The sequence below is a fragment of the Cervus elaphus genome, chromosome 3 (assembly GCF_910594005.1).
Source record: "Cervus elaphus chromosome 3, mCerEla1.1, whole genome shotgun sequence".
Classification (NCBI taxonomy): Eukaryota; Metazoa; Chordata; class Mammalia; order Artiodactyla; family Cervidae; genus Cervus; species Cervus elaphus.
The window spans coordinates 37,758,452-37,775,192 of record NC_057817.1 but is presented as its reverse complement, the minus strand read 5'-3'; positions in this window follow the sequence as shown (position 1 = coordinate 37,775,192).

Genomic DNA, 16,741 nt, shown 5'->3' with positions numbered 1-16,741 from the left:
AAAGCGATAACTTGCTCTCCTCTGAGAGGAAGGGAGAAGCCTTCCCCCGTGCCCTCCCTCCCCCACTATCTCTGCCACTGCTATTACCAGGATATATATACATAAAACAAACCTCCTAAGTGAAGTTACAAAGCACACATGCTACACGGCGCCTAGTAGTCTATTAAGTGAAAAGCCTTCAGAGCATCACGTATTTGTCTTCAAACTGGCAACCTTGACAGAACTTTTCAAGAAACTGTGAGGCCTAGAGCAGAGATTGCACTGAGAATCCATAAGGCCCTGGGAGCATCCTCCTCATAACCTCTGACACCACCGCACAGAGCCAAGTTTAGACGACAACAGTGTTCTAAGTTCACCCAAGTTCAAGGCTTCTGTCCATGGGAGGCCCAAGGTGACTTTGCAGCATTGTTCCCAGCCCTGACTGTACATCAGAAACCCCAAGGGAACTTTTCAAGAAAAGACTGTCCTCCCCACACTCCACCAGCCCCATATTTAGCCATTCCAGTTTCATTGGTTTAGGGTAGAGCCCAGACATCAGTATTTTCAAAAGCAGAACAATCCAGGTGATTCTAATGTAACAGAGGTGCGAACCTCTGATGCCATGTTCTTGAGATTTAGTTTCCTGAGTGGTGAACTACAGGACAAACTCGCTTTGACAAACAGGGCTGATGTATACCCAGGGCTGAATTGTTGTCTAACCATGGTAGTTCACACTAGTGCCTGGCACACGTTAATAACTCACTAAATATGAGTTGAATTAATCATTGAATAAAGATCAAGTTGTGGGCATGGCTTACCACATGGTCATCATCAACCAGTGACAACTAATGTTGCTAATCAAAATGCCTTTCTAAAAACCTTTTAATTTATAGTTTTTGTCAACAAAAATGTTCTTATTTGACTCTTGCTTTCCCATGCAAAAGGCATTATCTCCTCTCAGGACCAATTTTTTGTTGTTTCATTATCACATAATAGGGAGAATTATGAAACCAGATATTGTTTTGAACTGTGGTATTGGAGAAGACTCTTGAGCGTCCCTTGGACAGCAAGGAGGTCGAACCAGTCCATCCTAAAGGAGATCAGTCCTGAGTGTTCAATTGGAAGGACTGATGTTGAAGCTGAAACTCCAACACTTTGGCCACCTAATGTGAAGAACTGACTCATTTGAAAAGACCCTGATGCTGGGAAAGATTGAGGGCAGGAGGAGAAGCGGACAACAGAGGATGCGGAGATTGAATGGCATCACCGACTCAATGGACATGAATTTGGGTAAACTCTGGGAGTTGGTGATGGACAGGGAGGCCTGGTGTGCGTGGTCCATGGGGTTGCAAAGAGTCAGACACGACTGAGTGACTGAACTGAACTGAACTAAACTGTAATAAAAGTACCAGTGTCCGGCACTGGCATGCACCTTTTTAACCCTAAAATATTTGCCTGTATCCTGTTTCAGTGATACACCGAAGAAGAAATGCTCATTGTCTCCATTTACCATTCCTCATTTATTGAGAATACATTTTTCCCATGACTAACTTCATACTGTAATGAAAAAGGAAAACTATATCCCAACATTCAACATTCTTAGAAAAAATCAGTGAATACCCTCTGTAGAGGCAAAATCACAACATGAAAAATTTCAAATTAAAATGTCCATTTTCATTTTAGTTCCAACAGCATCAAAGCTGTCTGCTAATCAGATAGGAGTGGGACACCCATCACATCTCTACATGAAATGCACCTCCTGTTAACACATACAATACAGTCATTCCGGCGCATTTCATTGATTGGTGCCAATAGCCACACCATCAATCCCACTGGGGAAGCAGCCCTGAAGACCAGCATTGGTAATAAAGGCAGCTGGACAAGCTAGTGCCACTGAGCTGAGTTCCACATGATAAATGGATACAACGTCAGGCTCAGTTATACCAGAGAAGAGGGATTCTGAAAAAGTAGCCACTGCAGTAGTTCACACAATTATCAGCCCATTTAATTGAGATTCACCCCTAATTCTTCCTTTTGTTTTCTCATTCTGAATTCCGTTCCACATCACTTAGGTGGTCTTGTGATTCACTTACACTAAATCATCCTTTTCAAACTAGGTCCTTCATAGTCACGACTTAAAACTTGCGAGTTTCATTCAGATTTGGCCACTTTGAAAGCCACCTTCAGACTGCTCTTTAAAATATGAATAATTTCCACCCCCTCAGCCAATCAGGGCGACCCCAACCACATTCTTTTGAGGGGCATGTTCCCCCAGGATTGCCTGCAATGCTTGCATGTTTGAAAAATATCTGTAATAAAATTCAAATACATTCAAAAATGAACATAAATAAAACATAATTTCTTCCAAATGATTTATAAAATACTAAAACATTCACTCTCCTGTCTCCCTACCTGTCATCCTTGGGGTGGTGGGGCTGCTCTGGGTACCCCTGCAGAGTCTTCCGCCAGCGCTGCCTTGACAACGGAGAAAACCCGGAAGTCTGCCGGTTCTCAGAGAATGTCACTCTCTCTTTATCCGTCAAAGCGCCAGGTTGATTTCATCCATGGCGAAATGGTACAGCTCTATATCTCCTTCTTACAGGGCTCTGATTTTAGCAAAAATGTTAGAATGAAAAAGTCTGTCAGGACATCATCAGGTGGGGGATGAAGAGTGAACCGCCTTATCCTTGGGGGATTTTATTCGCGCCCCAATCTTAGAGAAAGGCACTGTGGAGCTAAGTTCTCTCCTCCACCCACTTCAGCCTTCCCCTTTCCCTGCCGATCCCCAGTTCCCTGCCGTGGTAACCACAGAGATACCTGGAGTGGACGTAGGCTGTAGTTGACATGTACAGAATCCCCTGGAGGGCTGGTGGAAACACAGGCTTCTAGGGTCCAGAGAATTTGGATTCAGCAGCTCTGTGGTGAGACCTGAAAACCTACATTTCTTTTAACCCCTCAGCTTTATTAAGATATAATTTGACACATAACATTATGTAAGTTTAAGGTATACAACGTGATGATTTGAGAGAGAGATATATATACATGATTGTTGCAAAATGATTACCACAATACGTTTAGTTATCACATCCATCACCTCATATAGGGTGTGTGTGTGTGTGTGTGTTTGTGTGTGTGTGTGTGTGTGTGAGATGAGAACTTTTAAGATCAATCCCCATGGCAGCTGTAGGGAATTCAACAAGAGGCTCTCGTGAGGCTCTCTCGCCCCATGATCTTATTATGCCCTCTCGCCCCATGTTCTGTAAACGATGACTTTGCACAGGTATGTAACAGCTGAGAGCGCTTATAGCACTCACTGCACACGCACGTCATGAGGTACTCGCTTGGCCACGGGCTACTTTCGTTCTGTAAGTATAAATAAGCTCCACCTGGAAAAGCCCAGAAGGTTGTGTGTGGCTATGTTGTGTCACGTTATGGCGGCTGCTACGGCTGCGGCACCAGCCAGGAGAGAAGAAACGCATCTGCAGTTCCTTTGGCTCCTCCCGTTTTCTTCCAGCTTCCCCATTTGCACTTTTGTCTACCGTGGGTTCAGCAAACAGTGTGTACAGTGAGACACAGTGAGACAATTGGCGCTGTAAACAGGATCAGCAACACAACTGGTGTAGTCGGCAGGATACCCAGCAGATAGAAGAGCCCCAGGCTCCACTGGATGGAGGAAGCCAGTGGCCACCATATAGTTTGTAATACCACGTGGCTGTGATCCTCTCAGCGTGGGCTCCGGTGGAAGATTGAGAGGCGGTGGACAGGTCACTGGATAGCACTGAAAATGTGTCACAGGTGGTGAGTTCCCATTTGCCGAACTAGGCAGCACAGACTGCCGTTGATACCATGGGGTGGATTTTCCCGACTCCCTTGAAGGTGAATATGGATAGTTCTCTCTGTGATGCCACACCAGTGTGCAAAGTGCAGAGATGCTTGGAAGAACTAGAGCAATGTATATGGCATTAGAGCAAGAACCCCATGGCCCTGAAGAACCCAGCATCTCTGACAGTGAGGCTGAAAGCGATGGTGATCATGAACGTTATGAGACTGTGGGTTGCCACTTGGCAGTGAAGCCCTTTGTGCAGCAGAAAGTGAGCCATGAGCAGCATATGACCTGGGGGACATCCTCAAGGGACTCCCCCCCAATGTGACAGAGTTCACGACATATCGACCATATACTCAGGCAGAGTTGGTCGACTTGGGTACGCAATTTCAGCAAAAGCAAGGCGAACCATTGGCAGCAGGGCTTTTGCAACTCTAGAACACAGAGGTGGACGGTATCTTGTGTTCTGGGGATGAAGTAGAATGGCTGGCATCTATAACCACTCACTCCCCACTGAGACAAAGGTTGCAGAATGCTAGGCAACTCATGCAAGGTGCACCTAACCAAATGCACATCCTCACGGAATGGATTGATGCTGCCATCCACACCGTGTAGTTGAATGCAGCGGAGCTCTGGTATGCTGTGAGTAAATGGCATACCTATGCCGAGGTGATGCAAGTGGTGAGAGAACTGAGATTGAAGCAGTTGATATTTAACCCAAATACCCGAAGTCCAGATGGCAAGTGTTTTACTGGGTACCATTTTGAACAATGTCCCATCTACCACTTTTGGATCCCTGCCTGCTATTCTTGCACCCTATGTGGGGCGCCCATCTATAAAGGTGACCTCAGTGGTAGCTAGCTTGGGAGAAATAGAGGGACAAAAGCAAGCAACAGGGATTAGAAGTGTGAAGACCATGAAGGGGGCCAGAGCTGGTAAAGGCTCCATCTGGGTGACAAGAAAGTGGGCTGATTTGCTGGCAGTGGGAGTTGACAGAAATAAAATTGACACACAGCCCAGTGCTCTGCTCCTAGAGATATGGAGGTAACTGAGGCCGGAGCAGCAGCTTGCCAAATTTGGGAAGCACCCACAGCAAGCGATACAGGTGGTTCCATTAAAAGAGTACATGGTGCCCAAGGATATTCCTTTCGATGATGCCCTTTTCCACTTTGAATAGGGCTCAAACCTAGATGCCCACCTGAAGAGCCCAAGCAGGAACCAGCCCATGGTGAACTTGCAATACACTGGTCACTAGCTAATGTACAGAGAGTCATGGCCCTGGTTGACACTGGTGCTGAATGCAACCTTGTTTATATAAAGGCTGTGTCCTAGATTTAGAACAGTATACTGTAAAGCGGTGTCCTATGATGTAGATTTAGTAGAACAGTATGCTGTAAAGGCTGTGTCCTGTGATGTATGATGTAGATTCAGGCTTGTCCTGTGATGTAGATTTAGAACAGTGTATAAAGGCTGTGTCCTGTCATATGCTACTAACCTCTGATTCTCTTGCAGATTTAGACCAATATGAAAGCATTTGTAATCTTGTGGGTAGGGCCTCAAAAATTTCCTCCTTAAAGGGATGGACCCATTGCCTACTGGGGGTTTTGCAGGTCCTTAATAATAAAAAACCCTGCAGGGGTGAGGTTGCTCCCGTGGAGGCATTCCTGAAATTTCAAAAAGACAGATGATGGACTGGACTTGGCCATGGAAGATAAAGGAACTCCACATACAGTGGGTTGCTCTTCTAGCCCCATGAGGGCAAGGACTGCAACATGAGTTCCAGGTTACACCTGGCACTGGGTTTTGCGATGTCTTGGGGATGTAACTGTTTGTTGTTGTAGCTACTGCTGTGGCATGTTGTTAAATCCAAGAATCAGTGTTACACGCCAAGGGAACATCACAGAAGATGGACAACACATAGATGGTAAGGCAAGAGACCCTGAAGGGGTGGAATGTGGGGAAATTAACAAGATGACACCAGTCAGGCTCTCTCACCCCACACTCTCATGCTCTCTTGCCCCATGTTCTATAAACAGTGGCTGAGAGCACTTGTAGCACTCACTGCACATGCACTTTGCAAGGTACTCGCTTGGCCACAAGCTACTTTTGTTCTATAAGTATATATATAAGCTTCACCTGGAAAAGCCCTGAGGGTTGTGGGCAGTTATGTTGTGTTATTTTATGTCTGCTGCTATGGCTGCTTCACCAGCCAGGAAAGAATAAACACTTCTGGATTTCCTCCGACTCCTCGAATTTTCTTCCAGCTTCTCTGCTTGCACTCTGTCTACCATGGGTTCAGCGAACAGTGCACACAGTGAGATACAGCGAGACAATTGGTACTGTAAACAGGATCAGCGATACAGCAACTTAGAAGTATTCAATATAGCATTGTTAACAACAGTCACCATGCTCTATGTTAGATCCCCAGGACTATTCATCTTATAGGCTTCAATAGTACTTGAACCATGAACTTCCGGATGTTCAAGCTGGATTTAGGAAAGGCAGAGGAACCAGAGATCAAATTGCCAACATCTTTTGGATCATTGAAAAAGCAAGAGAGAGCCAGAAAATCATCTACTTCTGCTTTACTGACTATGCTAAAGCCTTTGACTGTGTGGATCACAATAAACTGTGGAAAATTCTGAAAGAGATGGGAATACCAGACCATCTGACCTGCCTCTTAAGAAACCTATATGCAGGTCAGGAAGCAACAATTAGAACTGGACATGGAACAACAGATTGGTTTCAAATAGAAAAAGGAGTACGTCAATGCTGTATATTGTCACCCTGCTTATTTAACTTATATGCAGAGTACATCATGAGAAACCCTGGGCTGGAAGAAGCACAAGCTGGAATCAAGATTGCCAGGAGAAATATCAATAACCTCAGATATGCAGATGATACCACCCTTACGGCAGAAAGTGAAGAAGAACTAGAGTCTCTTGATGAAAGTGAAAGAGGAGAGTGAAAAAGCTGGCTTAAAACTCAACATTCAAAAAACTAAGATCATTGCATCCAGTCCCATCACTTCATGACAAATAGATGGGGAAACAGTGGAAACAGTGACAGACTTTATTTTCTTGGCCTCCAAAATCACTGCAGATGGTGACTGCAGCCATGAAATTAAAAGACGCTTACTCCTTGGAAGAAAAGCTATGACCAACCCAGATAGCATATTAAAGAAAAGAGACATTACTGTGCCAACAAAAGTCCATCTAGTCAAAACTATGGTTTTTCCAGTAGTCATGTATGGATGTGAGAGTTGGACCATAAAGAAAGCTGAGCACCGAAGAATTGATGCTTTGAGCTGTGGTGTTGGAGAAGACTCTTGAGAGTCCCTTGGACTGCAAGGAGATCAAACCAGTCCATCCTAAAGGAAATCAGTCCTGAATATTCATTGGAGGGACTGATGCTGAAGCTGAAACTCCAACACTTTGGCCACCTGATGCGAAGAACTGACTCATTGGAAAAGACCCTGATGCTGGGAAAGACTGAAGGCAGGAGGAGAAGGGGATGACAGAGGATGAGATGGTTGGATGGCATCACTGACTCAATGGACATGAGTTTGAGCATGCTCCAGGAGTTGGTGATGGACAGGGAGGCCTAGCATGCTGCAGTCCATGGGGTCGCAAAGAGTCAGACACAACTGAGCAACTGAAATGAACGGACTCATTCATCTTATACCTGGAAGTTTGTGCCTTTTGACCCTTTTCACCCATTTCCCTCAAACCTGGCAACCACCAATCTACTCTCTATGAGTTCGTTTTTGGGGTGATTCCACATATAAGTGAGATCATGGTATTTGTCTCTGTCTGACTTATTTCACTTATCATAATACCCTCAAAGTCCATCCATGTTGTCACAAAAGGCAAGATATCTTTCTTTTCTATGACTGATTAATATTCCATTGTGTATACACAGACATACATCCAAAATAGTAAGGGTTTGGTTCTAAGGTGCACCACAATAAAGCAAATAGCACAGTAAAGTGAATTGTAAATTTATTGGTTTCCCAATGCATATAAAGTTATCTTTATACTATATTACAGTCTATTAAGTGTACAACAGCATTATGTCTAAAACATGTACATACTTTAATTTTAAAATACTTTATGGTTAAAAAACGCTCACCATCATTTGAGCCTTCAATGAGTCCTAATCTTTCTGCAGGTAGAGAGCCTTTCCTCCACATCAGTGGCCACCGACTGTTCAAGGTGGTAGTTGCTGAAGGTTGGAGTGGCTGTGGCAATTTCTTAAAATGAAATAACAATGAAGTTTGCCACACTGATGTCTCTTCCTTTCATAAACAATTTCTCTGTAGCATGCAATGCTCTTTGATAGCATCTTTCAAATTCATTCATTTTGTTTTTGGCTGTGCTGGATCTTCATTGCTGTGCAAGAGCTTTCTCTAGTTGTGGTAAGCAGACTTCTAGTTTTGGTGGCTTCTCTTGTTGCCAAGTGTGAGCTCAATAGTTGTGGCAGATGGGCTCAGTTGCTGCAGCTTCTACATCAGCACTTTCTTGCATTTCATCTTGTACTTTTATATTATGGGGATGGCTTCTTTCATTAAACCAACCTCTGCTAGCTTTGCACTTTTCTACTGCAGCTTCCCCACCTCTCTCCACTTTCACAGAGAGAGCTGGGGTCTTGCTCTGGATTAGTCTTTGACTTAAGAGAATGTTGTTGCTGGTTAGATTTTCTATCCAGACCACTACAGATTTCTCCATATTAATAAGACTGTTTCACTTTGTATTATTCACTGGAGTAGTACTTTTAATTTCCTTCAAGATTTTTTTTTACATTCACAACTTGTCCAACTGGCACAAGCGGCCTAGCTTTTGGCCTATCTCAGCCTTCCGCTAAGCTTAATCTTTTCTAGCTTTTGATTTAAAGTGAGAGATATTTCATGTGCACATTTAGAGGTCATTCTAGGGTTATTAATTGACATCATTTTAATATTGTTGTTTTCCAGGGAATAGGGAAACCTAAGGGGAGGGAAATGGGAGAATGGCTAGTCAGTGAAGCAGTCAATGTAATCAGTAAATAAATGTTATATTTATCAATTACATTTGCTACCTTTACATGGTCATGGTTTGTGGCACCCCAAAATAATTACAATAGTAATATCAAGGATCATTGATCACAATCTAAATAGACATTTCCCTAGAGAAGGTATTCAGACAACCAATAGGCACTTGAAAAAAATTACTCAACATCACTAATTATTGGGGAAATGCAAATCAAAACTACAATGAGGTATCACCTCACTCCAGTCAGAATGGCCATCATTAAAAAGTGTACAAATAATAAATGCTGGAGGGGGTGTGGAGAAAAGGGAATCCTCCTACACTGGTGATGGGAATGTAAATTGGTGCAACCACGATGGAGAACAGTATGGAGGTTCCTTAAAAAACTAAAGATAGAATTGCCATATGACACTGCAAGGGGTTTCCCAGGCAGTGCTAGTTGTAAAGAAGATGCCTGCCAATGCAGGAGACGTAAGAGATGAGGGTTCGATCCCTGGATGGGAAAGATCCCCTGGAGGAGGAAATGACAACTCCTTCCAGTATTCTTGCCTGGAGAATCCCATGAACAGAGGAGCCTGATGGGCTATAGTCCATAGCGTCACAAAGAGTCAGACACGACAGAAGTGACTTAGCACACGGGCACACGTGACACCACAATCCCACTCCAGTGCATGTATCCAGGGAAAACTATCATTCAAAAAAATACACGCACCTCAGTATTTATTGCAGCACTATTTACTAATAGCCAAGACAGGGAAACAACCTAAATGTTCATCAACAGAGGTATGAATAAAGAAGGGGTGCGCGTGCGCGCATGTGTGTGTGTGTGTGTGTGTGTGTGTGCACACGGGTGCACAGCAGAATATTACTCAGCCATTAAAAAAGAATGAAATAATGCCATTTACAGCAACGTGGATGTACCAAGAAATTATCATACTAAGCAAAATAAGTCAAAAAGAGAAAGACAAACATCATACAATATCTTACATGTGGAATCTTAAAAAAAAAATACAAATCAAATTATTTACAAAACAGAAATAGGCCCACAGACATAGAAAGCAAACTTATGGTTACCAAAAGGGAAAAGGGGGTGGAGTGATAAGCTAGGTGCTTGAGATCAACATATACACACTAATATATACAAAATATGGAGAACATAGGCAAAACACTCTCCGACATAAATCACAGCAAGATCCTCTATGACCCACCTCCCAGAATATTGGAAATAAAAGCAAAACTAAACAAATGGGACCTAATGAAACTTAAAAGCTTTTGCACTACAAAGGAAACTATAAGTAAGGTGAAAAGACAGCCCTCAGATTGGGAGAAAATAATAGCAAATGAAGAAACAGACAAAGGATTAATCTCAAAAATATACAAGAAACTCCTGCAGCTCAATTCCAGAAAAACAAATGACCCAATCAAAAAATGGGCCAAAGAACTAAACAGACATTTCTCCAAAGAAGACATATAGATGGCTAACAAACACATGAAAAGATGCTCAACATCACTCATTATCAGAGAAATGCAAATCAAAACCACAATGAGGTACCATTACACGCCAGTCAGGATGGCTGCTATCCAAAAGTCTACAAGCAATAAATGCTGGAGAGGCTGTGGAGAAAAGGGAACCCTCTTACACTGTTGGTGGGAATGCAAACTAGTACAGCCACTATGGAGAACAGTGTGGAGATTTCTTAAAAAACTGGAAATAGAACTGCCATATGACCCAGCAATCCCACTTCTGGACATACACACTGAGGAAACCAGATCTGAAAGAGACACGTGCACCCCAATGTTCATCGCAGCACTGTTTATAATAGCCAGGACATGGAAGCAACCTAGATGCCCATCAGCAGATGAATGGATAAGGAAGCTGTGGTACATATACACCATGGAATATTACTCAGCCGTTAAAAAGAATTCATTTGAATCAGTCCTAATGAGATGGATGAAACTGGAGCCCATTATACAGAGTGAAGTAAGCCAGAAAGATAAAGAACATTACAGCATACTAACACATATATATGGAATTTAGAAAGATGGTAACAATAACCCTATATGCAAAACAGAAAAAGAGACAGAGATGTACAGAACAGACTTTTGAACTCTGTGGGAGAAGGTGAGGGTGGGATGTTTTGAAAGAACAGCATGTATATTATCTATGGTGAAACAGATCACCAGCCCAGGTGGGATGCATGAGACAAGTACTTGGGCCTGGTGCACTGGGAAGACCCAGAGGAATCGGGTGGAGAGGGAGGTGGGAGGGGGGATCGGGATGGGGAATACGTGTAAATCTATGGCTGGTTCATATCAATGTATGACAAAACCCACTGAAATGTTGTGAAGTAATTAGCCTCCAACTAATAAAAATAAATAAATAAATAAAATAAAAAATTTTAAAAAAAAAGAGTCAGCTCTACGACCCAAGAAGGCCAGGCATTGGCAGGAATTTTGACTTGGACCACATATCAGCTTTCCATCTGTGTCAGTCATGTGGGTGTTCTACTGGTGATGAGGCTGTGAAGACTGTACCTGATATACAGCCACAGAGCCTGACACAAACATGAGTCAAATGCGCAATAATGATAAAATGTTAAAAGACAGACTGTATGGGTATAAGCCCAGATGTACAAAAATAAATCTTTGAGAAAATTGTTTTCCTATATCTCAACCTACCTTAGCTTCCAAACTTCAATTTCACCTGAAGCAGAAACTTTTGTATAGTCACTTCCAAGGAAATTCAGTCCATTCAGTGTACTCATCTTCTCCTTTTAACTCTTTTTTTTTTTTTTTTTGCCCAGAGATTATTTCAATCATGGACGCTCAAGTGGCCACTATGTGTCATTGGCAGACAGCATCTTTTCCCCATCTTCTTCTTCTTTGCTGTGTCCACTACTAACACCTCTGGCCAGGTGTTTTTACTTTGGGAGCACTAACTACACTGCAACTGCTGCTGAACCTTGCAGGCTTCACCTTGATCTCTGGGCACCAAGGTCATAAAGGTCAGCTGCATCCTTCTTGTCTGGATGTCAAGGCCTCTCAGGTACAGAAGTGGCTGCGCCCTCTTAAGAACACAATTGCTTTCTCTACTCTTCTGCATTACTCCAGGGATGAGTAAACTTGATGTTGTGGGCTGTCAACTCTTCTTTAAGTGTATGTTAGTTATTTTTAATCTACTAGGGACCCAGTTGGTGCAGGGGTCTAAGAAGCTTTTTGTTTTCTCAGGCTTCACCCAAGAAGCAAAGCACAAGGACACCTCCTCTGCATCTTCCCCCAGACTTCTCTGGGATTTCCATTGCTTAACCTCTGCCATGGACTTATCCCAGAAGGTATGGAATCCCCTCTCCATCACCAACCTGCTCTGGTGTAGCCCCTCCAACCCCCCTCCTACCAACTGACTGAACTTATGTCTCTTTCAGAGCAGTAAAATCTGTTACTTGAAAAAGAAATACACTTCAGTTCATTTCAGTTCAGTTCAGTTCAGTCACTCAGTCTTGTCTAACTCTTTGCAGCCTCATAGACTGCAGCACGCCAGGCTTCCCTGTCCATCACCAACCCCCAGAGATTGCTCAAATTCATGTCCATCAAGTTGGTGATGCCATCCAACCATCTCATCCTCTGTTGTCCCCTTCTCCTCCTGCCTTCAATCTTTCCCAGCATCAGGATCTTTTCCAAGGAGTCAGTTCTTTGCATCAGGTGGCCAAAGTGTTGGAGTTTCAGCTTCAGCTCTAGCCCTTCCAATGAATATTCAGGATTGATTTCCTTTAGAATTGACTGGTTTGATCTCCTTGCAGTCCAAGGGACTCTCAAGAGTCTTCTCAAACACCACAGTTTAAAAGCATCAATTCTTCACTTACCTCAAAATTATTTGTATAATATACCATGGTTATTCATTGTTTGTTACCAGGCTTCTCTGTCCATGGGGGTTCTCCAGGCAAGAATACTAGAGTGGGTTGCCATGCTGGCCTCCATGGGATCTTCCCAGCTCAGGGATAAAACATAGGTCTCCTGCATTGCAGGCAAATTCTTTACCAGCTGAGCTACCAGGGAAGCCCTATTGAGTATCTGCTGCTGCTGCTAAGCCACTTCAGTCGTATCTGACTCTGTGCGACCGCATAGACAGCAGCCCACGAGGCTCCCCTGGCCCTGGGATTCTCCAGGCAAGAATACTGGAGTGGGTTGCCATTTCCTTCTCCAATGCATGAAAGTGAAAAATGAAAGTGAAGTCACTCAGTTGTGTCCGACTCTTTGCGACCCCATGGACTGCAGCCTACCAGGCTCCTCTGTCCATGGGATTTTCCAGGCAAGAGTACTGGAGTGGGGTGCCATTGCCTTCTCTGATTGAGTATCTACTGTGTGTCAAATATGTTCTAGGCACTTTGAATATGGCAAGAAGTCAAATATGAAATATTTCTATACCATGAAACTTAAGTGCTAGAGGGAGATGGTAAACTATAATGAATAAACATAATACTTTATTATTTCATTTAGTTTATTACATTTACAAATGATTAAACAGTATACGTACTGATTGAATGGGGCTTCCCTTGTGGCTCAGACAGGAGAGAATCCACCTGCAATGCAGGAGACCCGGGTTTGATCCCTTAGTCAAGAAGATTCCCTAGAAAAGGGAATAGCTACCCACTCCAGTATTCTTGCCTGGAGAATCCCATGGATAGATAAGCCTGGCAGGTTACAGTCTATGAGGTAGTGAAGAGTCAGACACGACTAAGCGACTAACACTTTCATTGATTAAATAGTATGTTAGAAGATAATAAACATTATTTTTTTAAAAGCCCAATGCTAGAGACAAAAATATAAACCAGTAAGTCGAGTTCTATGGGCATGAGGCCCTGGCATCAGTATTTTTTAAAAGTTCTCTAAATGATTCTAAAGTGCAACCAGATTTGAGAATCACTGCTTTTATCCACGGAGAATATCACTATTGTTCTGTAGGAGTTCTTTCTTTTGTTGTTAATTCATTCAGTTACTCACTTATTCAAATAAAGATTTATTTATTAAAATATAGCACTTCCATTTTCCAGCCTTGCTGTAAACACCAGGGATACAGCAATGAGAAAAAGAGACAACGTTCTTGCTCTCATGCTTTTCACGTAACAGACAATTGTTTTTTTCTTTCATCATCTTATTTAATTCTCACAACAAGTATATGCAGTGACCATTATTATCCTCACTTTTCAGGTGAGGACACTGAGCATTCATCCAGTTAACGCATTACTGACCAGGGAATTTTTGCAGAAATTAACCCCTATGGCCAGCCATTTGTTATGTAAGAGAATATTGAAACACTGCTCAATAACATTCAGGTAACAAAAGATGTATTAATACCTTTCTGGTCAATAAGTTGTTGCTGCTACTAAGTCTCTTCAGTCATGTCCGACTCAGTGTGACCCCATAGACGGCAGCCCACCAGGCTCCTCCATCCATGGGATTTTCCAGGCAACAGTACTGGAGTGGGTGCCATTTCCTTCTCCGCAATAAGTCATTAAGAAACTTGAAAAAAGTCATACAACTGCTACGTGACAGATTCACTTAGTAGGATTCATACCCAGGCCCGGAGGAATCAAACCACTATACTCTTATAACCCTCTCTCATAACTGTATTTTCCCAGTGAAAGGCCTTTATGCACGTTTACTCCCATCTTATTTTCAGTACTTCATATGGGCTAGTTTTGTGATATAATTTAATGGAATTAAATGTGAGCAGCTCGAAATTGTATAATTGATTGCATTCAGTTTCCATCACAAATTACTAATCTGATTCATACCTGCTGATGTGACACCTGGAGGGAGGGAGTGGAGCTGGGTGGGCGGTTAGGCCTTACTGATCTGTGATATACCTGCCAACTGATCCTGCAAAAGCAATGTTTGAAAATTTCCAGTGGGCTGTGATTAGGCAGGCAGACCATATAGCTATCATTAGCCTGCCTGCTAGATACCTGGAAAATTTTGTAATCGGCCTAGTAAATTCTGAAGTTAATTTTCATTAAATCTTCTTATACAGGGGTTTCATTGAGGTTATCTCCATATATTGTATGTGATACTTGCAATGCATTCTTCATATATGGATCATATATTTATATGAGATCATATATTTATAGAAATTCTAAATTTTTGATCAGCATTTCACACTCAGTACTAATGTGTGTTATTTTTTTTCCATTTATTTTTATTAGTTGGAGGCTAATTACTTTACAGTATTGTAGTGGTTTTTGCCATACATTGACATGAATCAGCCATGGATTTACACGTATTCCCCATCCCGATCCCCCCTCCCCCCTCCCTCCCCACCTGATCCCTCTGGGTCTTCCCAGTGCACCAGCCCCGAGCACTTGTCTCATGCATCCAGCCTGGGCTGATGATCTGTTTCACCCTTGATAATATACATGTTTCGATGCTGTTCTCTCAAAACATCCCACCCTCGTCTTCTCCCAGAGAGTCCAAAAGTCTGTTCTGTACATCTGTGCCTCTTTTTCTGTTTTGCATATAGGGTTATCATTACCATCTTTCTAAATTCCATATATATGCGTTAGTATACTGTATTGGTCTTTATCTTTCTGTATATTGGTTAGTATACTGTATTGGCTTACTTCACTCTGTATAATGGGCTCCAGTTTCATCCATCTCATTAGAACTGATTCAAATGAATTCTTTTTAATGGCTGAGTAATATTCCATAGTGTATATGTACCACAGCTTCCTTATCCATTCGTCTGCTGATGGGCATCTAGGTTGCTTCCATGTCCTGGCTATTATAAACAGTGCTGCAATGAACATTGGGGTGCACGTGTCTCTTTCAGATCTGGCTTCCTTGGTGTGTATGCCCAGAAGTGGGATTGCTGGGTCATATGTGTGTTATTTTAAAGATATATACTGTTGTGGGTTGAATCATTCTCCCCTAAATTTCAAATGTTCAAGCCCAGTCCCCCAGGACCTCAGGATGTAATTATATTCAGAAATAGGCCTTTAAATGAGGTCCTTAGGGTGGGCCCTAATCTAATGTGACTGCTGTCCCTATAAGAAGAGGAAATTAGACACACAGAGGCAAGGCCATGTGGGGCACAGTAGGAAGGTGGCCATCTGCAAGCCAAGGAGAGAAGCCTCAGAAGACACCACACCCGCTGACACCTTGACCTTGGACTTCCAGCCTCCAGAAGTGTGGGAAAATAAACTTCTGTTGTTTAGGCCACCCAGTCTGTAGTATTCTGTTATGACGGCTGAAGCAAAGTAACACACATGCATGTTACATTCCATTAAACAAATAACACGGTTCTATGTCTGACATAAAACTATACAATTAGGAAGATACCGTAGACCCTTTTTTCAAGGAACTTCCAGTCTCTTAGAAAGACACATACATGGATGAGACAGAGAGTAATAGGAGATCCAGCAGAGGAAATAAGTGCTGTCCTCAAGGGATCAAAGCCAAGACAGAGCAGCACAGATCACCCAGAGAAGAGTGTAAAAGAGGGAAGAACGGAGGCTGGGTGGGGCAGGGGGTAGAATGAACGACAGTACAAACGCTGAAGGCTTCAGAGAGAGTGAAACAGGGAGGTGACCGGCATGTGTTCCGGCGCAGTCGTTACACTCAACTAGATACGTGACCTTCAGGTGGAGACGATAAAATGTACACGTCATGGGGCTGTGGTGGTTACCTGTGACTGTGCTATGGAAGTGATTTGCTGGCATATATTAAGCTCTCAACAAAAGTAACGGGATTATGAGAGAACAGTGAGGCCAGAAAGAAAGAAAAGATAACAGCCTGAGAAACAGTGAGCGATAAGGGGTATCCTCTGGAAGGACTTGAGACTCACCTGAATCCTCCCAGAAGAATTTCCCTAAAAGGACTGCTGTGCTCCCAAATTGACAATATATCCGTATAAGAACAG